Genomic DNA, 8,244 nt, shown 5'->3' with positions numbered 1-8,244 from the left:
GCTACTGCTTTACATGTTACAAGTCAAATGAATTCATGGTCATAAGCTAATATACAAGTCAGTAATGTTGGAAAATAATTCAAATCAAATTGGATGAGTAGATGGTGTTGACATCCCAATACAATAGAGCAACTGATTGCGTTGATTAAGCTTGTTGAATGTTTTCTTTCAATGCAATCGCCATTAGTTCATTTTATTGCCATCAATGTTCTCATAGAGATTCCACTTCAAAATCTTGGCCACGACTTGAATAGAGAACATGACAGTAAATGTCCAATATCCTCCAGAAGAATACAGCAACAGCTGGATTAACCAAGAAGAAGAGGCCTACAAAAACAACAAAAAAGCTGCAGATCAAGTTTGGTTTCAATCTTCCAAGACAAATGAGGTCACTGTGGGGGCACAAGGTTGCTTTTTTCCAGCCAGTGACCTTATGTGTGCACTGGAACCGAAAAATTATCTCTTAACCTCTGCAGCAGCAGAAAAATGAAATGTATCCATGTTATGCTTCGTTTTTATTTATATTTTAAGATGGCAAACCTTAGGACTCAAACGGAACTCGACGCTTAACAGGCACCCACATTCTCACTGATTTGGGAAGGGTGATCCTGCTTCAAATATTGACAAAATGTGGTTGGTTTAAATGTCCCTTGTAGTTTTACTATCACTTTTCAAATTTCATATTTCATGCTTTGACAATTTAATGCAAAACTCGGTTTTGAAAATATTAGTAGACTCGTCTTAACAATATAATTGATGGTGCCGTACAGTAAGAGTTTGACAGGGGCTCAGGAAAAGCTTGGGGAGAACTCCGCAAATAAAAAATACACTAAAGTTGATGAAAAAATATATTTCCACTAATATGAAAGATTAAAATAAACATGTAATGCAAATATTAACTCATAAAACGTTTCAACCTAGAAAAATAAAAGTACATACAACGAAACACCATAGATTCTGTACAGATGAAATGTTTGCAGTTGGAAATCCATCAGAAAAAAATAAAAAACAAGAGTTCATCGTTTTATGGATGTGCGGCAGAATCTGACTCGCGAGACTTAGGAATTCGATTCGTCAAGTCGTGTTTGACTTGAGACATTGAGTCAAACCCACAAGTACGACACAAGAACAAGCTAGACTCGCAATCGAGAGGACTTTGCCTGGTTTCCTCGCAGAACAGAGGCAGGCTGAGGATTCGAAGTCCACTTGGAGGAATCCACCAACAGTCGTTCTAAATGCTTCAACTTTTCACTTTCACCCAACAGATGATCAGTCATCAATTCTCCTAGACTGCCAGGATTCTCATACACAATACTACAAGAGTTCCAACCGATAGAAACAATACTCTACAACTCTACAAGAACTGTTGAGCTTACGAGCTGAATCAAAACTTCCACAAAATGTCTTGTGAAATCAGTAAGACTCGGTTTTAGCTAATAATTTTGCCGATCACTGCATCTTTCGGAATCTACGTTCGTTGATTTGCTAGCAAAATTAGTTCAGGGAAAACAATAGAAGTAGCTAAGATTTAAAATGACCATTGATTCCAATTAAGATATCCGGTAACCGTAACATTAAGGCATTATATTGACAAAATTGCAAGATTTCTACTACTTTTTCGGAAAGAGACAAAATGCAAATAAGATTTAAAATAACCAGATTTAAGAACAAAAAGAAAAGTTCGAGGCATTGTCTTGACATTAACCGCGATTCGGCAATTAATGCCTCAAGATCATATATATATATATATATGGAAGAAAATCGATTCGAAAAGAAAAAAACCATTAAGCCCGCTCAAAATTGGGGAATTATTTGAGTGATTAAATACCTTTGAGCGATTGTGACTTATCCCTGAGATTTGCACTGCAATATACTGCACGGGCCGATTGCAATGCCTAGCCCAGGGTTCCATTCTCCTCGGCCTCGTCCAATACAATTTCGGGGGCCAAATCGGCAATTCTTACAGTCCAGAGATCGGATTGGATGAGCTTCACTACCAAATGGCGAGCTGCGAAACCCCGGCCAACTGTAACCACGCAGCAGGTGCGGTCCATTTCCTTGCATTGTCCTTCAATTTGCTCCTCCGTCGCCATTGAAGCCTTTTGAAGCCGAATTGGCTGCCACTGAATGGCTCTGAAGGAGATTCAATGTTAAATAAGTTGGAGAATCTAAGGAAATTGCATGAACGTTCCAAGTGCTATTTGTTTTCGTTTTCTTGTCGTGTGAATGTCTAAAATGTCATGAGGTTGTTAGAGGGGTTACGGTTGGTAAAAGTGTTAAATGGCTGCATGGTTTTGTAAAAGCGAGGTTGGTGTGTTGCTGAACTTACCAAAGGCACACCGAGCAAGCAGCAACTCCACCGCAGACGAAAAATCGCACAGACTGCAGAGCTAAACAAGCAAGTAACAATACTCGAGCAGGCAGGAACTCCACCGCAGACGAAAAATCGCACAGACTGCAGAGCTAAACAAGCAAGTAACAATACCAACCCAAAGGCCGCGAAGACAGTAAAACCCAAGCCGAACTTTCCAACATCTCGAGGAGGAACAGTTGGCTGCCAATCAGACCACCACAGCGCATGCCGACCACAGCTAAGACAAACCCTCAGTATTCAACCAGAATGCCATTAACTTATAATGCTCAAATAACCATGGACTCTTGCATGCAGGTAAGAGAAACCCTCAGTATTTAACCAGAAGACAAACCCTCAGTATTCAACCAGAATGCCATTAACTTATAATGCTCAAATAACCATGGACTCTTGCATGCAGGTAAGAGAAACCCTCAGTATACCCTCAGTATTTAACCAGAATGCCATACAGTAGCCGAACTTACCAAAGCCACACCGAGCAGGCAGGAACTCCACCGCAGACGAAAAATCGCACAGACTGCACAGCTAAACAAGCAAGTAACAATACCCGAGCAGGCAGGAACTCCACCGCAGACGAAAAATCGCACAGACTGCAGAGCTAAACAAGCAAGTAAAATACCAACCCAAATGCCGCGAAGATAGTAAAACCCAAGCCGAACTTTCCAGCATCTCGAGGAGGGACTAATAAGATCAAGCTGCTGAAAGGTATTTTATCATATGCACAACTCGGTACACACATGCAGTAGGGTAAAATGATGTTATGTTGTGCAAGAAAATTCATATGGTCCCAAATCTGTACAAAATGTTAAAAGACAAGCTGGGGAGAGTCAAACAAGTCGGGTACCTTATCCAACTAAACCATAGTTTCTACAATTTGGCATTAATATATTGCATACCTTTCCTCTCATATTCCATGAACCTTCTCTTGGATTTTCTTCATAAGCTTTGTACATTATCTGCAATGAAACAAACGATACAGAATCCACAAAAAGCATTCAATAAATATGTTAGAAATAGATAATGCTCAAATATATGATCACAGGTACCTTTGGTGGAGGTAAGACCCTCCCGGGGACTTCTGTCATCAACGTGTTGATTTGAATACCAAATTCGGCAGCATCTTTGGCAGTTGAATCTCTCAATTGTCCTCCAATCTAAAATACATACACACAAGTATATTGATTCACTCTCTTGGTGTTGACTTTTGAAGATAAAACGAAAAAGGTAACGTTATTTCTGCTTAATACTAAAATGCAAGAACGTATGAAACAACATTTCCACGGATGAACGATCTATGGACTTACCACTTTAGTTCTCTCCCTTCGGTCTTGGGTCCATTGCTATCAAAACTGTTCAAATAAAACAATGCACGTGCTTTGAATTCCTAATAGGAAGAGACAAAAATCTGAGCAATATCTAGAAAGCCAAATGAAAACAATAAATTTCACGAAGCCCCTTAAACCTAAGAATTAACACACCTTAAAACCTCCAAAGGCCTATCAGTCAAACCTTTAATTCGATAACTATGCCTGATATGAATAGTTTCGACACGAAGCCCTTTAAGCAACCTTTTCAACTGTCGCACAAACAAAAATTATATAAAAGCTACAAGTCACTTGGTCATATTTATGTTCCAGTTAGCAAAAGGAAAGGAAATCCCCAACTAGAAAAAGAAATCATGTCCTTGCAACCAAAACAGCGTGAAGAAGAACGCAAACAAACTCCTCATACCCTGGATCGCATCCCGTCACCGACAGAGTCATTTCTAGAAAATTCGCGGTCCAACTCTCGCACGTCTTTTCGAAAGGCCTCACTAATAAAGCTTGGTAACTCGACAGAATCATAGAAGGGCGTCGCAGCAATGTCTACGGCACAAAATTATTATCTCTTACAACTGTGTATATCAAAATTCAAGAAGATTTAAGAATTTTTCTCAAGATGGTTATCAGAACAACACCGTACCTATATTTAAAGTGAGAATATTATCTTGCGCGGGCCGAATAGATTGATAAAACCCCCGATGGGCCACCAAACCCCCCTGAAGCTTCTCAACGCCAAAGTGTTTCCCAAAGAACGATCTCCCTTTTTCTTCGAAACTGCCAATGCAAACATTAAATATTGTAAGCATTTATAGAGCATATTTTATGGCAAATCCAGAAAGAAAAAAGAGCCACAATGTTATCATTTATTTGGTAAATTGCAGGCTTACACTCTCAAAGCTGCTTGACGAAGCACCACATCCATAACCTGCAATGCTTCTTGCAGAAGCGACATAACCATGGACTCTTGCATGCAGGTAACAGAAACCCTCAATATTTAACCAGAATGCCATACAGTAGCCGAACTTACCAAAGCCACACCGAGCAGGCAGGAACTCCACCGCAGACCAAAAATCGCACAGACTGCAGAGCTAAACAAGCAAGTAACAATACCCGAGCAGGCAGGAACTCCACCGCAGATGAAAAATCGCACAGACTGCAGAGCTAAACAAGCAAGTAACAATACCAACCCAAATGCCGCGAAGACAGTAAAACCCAAGCCGAACATTCCAGCATCTCGAGGAGGGACACCTGGTCGCCGATCATACCACCAGAGCGCATGCAACCACGTGCCCTTCACGCGCGCCACGTGCCATTCGCCTCGATCCATGCGAAGCGCGTAATAAGACCCCCAATCCCTTCCGCCCCGTAAACCTTAGTTCGACTTAGGAAAAATGCCAAATATTTGCAAAAATCGCGTCGGTCAACCCAAAGTCGGCAATCTATCGATCGCTTATAGTCCCCGACAGGGACTAATAAGTGTTATTGCGTCATTGGATATTACAATCACTGAAATACAAATACTTATCTTCCACTATGACCCATGAGAATCTATGCTTACATGTGATATTCAATTGTATTCCGATTATGCCTATATAACTTTTCACCTTAAATAACATGCAAACTTATAAGTATTTCTATTTCAAGGATTAGAAACTATAGTTAGAAAATGCAAACTTCTAACCATTTTTATTTCAAGGATTAGAAATTTACTGAAATTGAAATTACAATCATGTTTCATAATTATTTTAATGGAAAATAGGAGAACGAAGGAGATTTGTGGGTGTGAACCTCTTAGATTCTCATTCCAGCGTGGGAAATCCAGTTTCTTTGAAATTCATCTGATTTGAAATACAGAAGGTGGTTAACAGACCATTCACTGTCACGATTTTCGAGTATTTTAAGTGCCTATGTGTACTGGACAGATGGAAAGCTTGACTAAAGGTAGAGCTGTCTCACTTTGGGCAGTGTGCAAATTGAATTTTTAATGTTGTGAAAACGCACATCGTAAGATACAGATAGCCCTGAATAATATAATTTATATATTTCATCGACTGAAAGCGATTCGGATGGATGGCAGCCACTGACAATATTTTTTGGGAATGCGTGAGGATATCTATCTAGAAAGTTTAGGTCTGATTTATTTATCATGTTAATTGTTTTTAGTGTGAGTTTTTGGGAGTTTTTTTGTGGGTTTTTCAGGTTTAATTTTTCTCAAATCCCGCAGGAATTTAGAGAAATCACAAGTTTGAAAAGTAACCCCTGCACAATCTAAGTTTCCTAAAGGTTTTTGAGGGTGTTGAATCCATATATACAGTAAAAAACCAGTTTAAATAACACAAGACAAGATTTCACCTCAACAAATCAAGATTTGACCTCAAATTAAGTCCAAAAAATCGGACTAAAGACAACAGTGGAGCCATAGAGCCATAAAATATGTCCATTGCTAGATTGAAACAAGTACATTATCCAACTCGCAGGCATTTATGGCTTGATAGCATGATAAATAAGGCTTGCCATAAATTCATACTATCACATGGAAGTAGTAAATATTAATCACCATTCACTTACTTCATAATCGAGTAGTTCTTAAGTGATACACTTACTTCATAATCGAGTAGTTCTCAAGTGATACACTCACTTCGTAATCTAGTAGTTCTTAAGTGATATTTTTTGGTTTAATTTGTATACAATTTAACAAGGATTTATTGAAATCACAAGTTAACTTAATTTTTCACAATTAAAGTGACAATGTTTGTTGGGAATATAGGAAGACATCTATCTAGTAAATTTAGACTCCTACATGGAAGTAGTAAATATTAATCACTATTCACTCATTTCATAATCAAGTAGTCTTTAAGTGCCATTTTTTGGAAAGTGTTACCGTCTAATTTGTTAAATTACAAGTTAATTCATTGAAATCACAAATTAATTTTTCACCATCCAAATATCCTTAGGTTTTTTAGAGTCCTGAATCCATATATAGTCAAAATCCTTTCAAATACACAAATCATGATTTGATCACAAAATTTTTTCTTCTAATTCCAACCATTAATCCACCAAAAACTCTCAAAAATATCCTTAAAAACTGCTCCTTAATAATTCATTTACTACTTTTTCATTTTATTTATTAAATACTATAAATCCACAAAAACTCCCAAAAATATAACTAAAAACTACTCCCTTAATAATTCACTTACTACTTTTTCATTTTGTATATTAGATCATATTTTATTCATATTACATGCTTCACGATTTTCTTACATACATGGCAGCATTGTTTTCAATACTACTTTCTCATTTTGTATATTAAATAATATTTTATTCATATGACATCCTTCACGATTTTCTTAGATACATGACAGCATTGTTATCAATACTTTGGTACGACTGTTGATCTATCTTTTTCTTAGACACATGACAGCATTGTTATCAATACTACTTTTTCATTTTGTATATTAAATAATATTTTATTCGTATGACATCCTTCACGATTTTCTTAGATACATGACAGCATTGTTACCAATACTTTGGTACGAGTGTTGATCTATCTTTTTCTTACATAATGACATACTTATCTGGGCGGGGTCAATTGATGATCAAGAAGGTCGATAGCCTAGGAAGGCCAGCGCCATTGCACTAGGGAGGGAGTTTACCTAGCATTTCTCACTAATTCTCACTAAGGAAAGTGAACGTCATAATTTGTGGCAGCGGAGGCTCGCGTTCGCGTCGTCGCCCTAATCTTTTATCAATTGTTGTTTGAGATGAATGTTGGATCTATCTTTCTCAAGTTGTTTGAAAATGGAAAGAAAGTGCTGTGCATGTGCCAAATGCACCTAGACGGCATTTCGGTTCGGAGATGTAAGTCCACTGGATTTGCAAGTGTTTGAAGCTATTACGTAGCATTCAACTTTTGTGTATCTCTACGTACTTGGAATGGAGAAAATCCGAATTTTCTTGGTGCTCTTCCATTTGAAAAGAAACAAAGGTAAATAAGAAAAACGAAAGAACAACAAACTATGCAGGATGGATTAATAGAAGATTTATGGATAAGGCATACGAATATTGGTTAGATCAAGGCGTCACCATTTTTATATAAGAGTTTTAAATTGAAATAAATTTGAACGATAAGTATATTAACCATAACATGTTACGTTGTCAACAAATATACAATATGCTATAAAACATTAAATGAATCAAACAATAAGCATATACAACCTCCTCATTTAAAACCCTAGAGCAGACTACTAATTTTCAGCTGTCAAAGCATCCCTTCAAAATTTGATTAATGATGAATATATTAACACTTAGATGTTACGCTGCCAACTAATCAAACTAGTTAAAGAATCATTGCTGATAAGGCATTTGTATGTTTCGTCAATCAACACGGGAATGATAGCATAACTGGAATTTCGGGTCTATTAAATGTTCTATTTCTATGTAAAATTGTTTCTATTCATAATAATTATAATAATAATAATTAACATCCAATCAAACCTAAAAATAAATTAATAATTTACCTGGACTAAAACTTAAAAGATGTTAAGCTGTCAA

The 8,244-nt window shown here is 37.3% G+C and overlaps 1 pseudogene; it reads left to right on the top strand.

Annotated features, from left to right (window-relative positions):
• Positions 1-7,260: 7,260 nt before the first annotated feature.
• Positions 7,261-7,429, top strand: LOC149147762 (U1 spliceosomal RNA; annotated as a pseudogene).
• Positions 7,430-8,244: the final 815 nt, after the last annotated feature.

The sequence above is a fragment of the Pinus tabuliformis genome, chromosome 9, assembly GCF_031772625.1.
Source record: "Pinus tabuliformis cultivar Carrire ecotype Pingquan chromosome 9, CPIR1, whole genome shotgun sequence".
Lineage (NCBI taxonomy): Eukaryota > Viridiplantae > Streptophyta > Pinopsida > Pinales > Pinaceae > Pinus > Pinus tabuliformis.
This window is presented reverse-complemented; position numbering and strand designations above follow the sequence as displayed.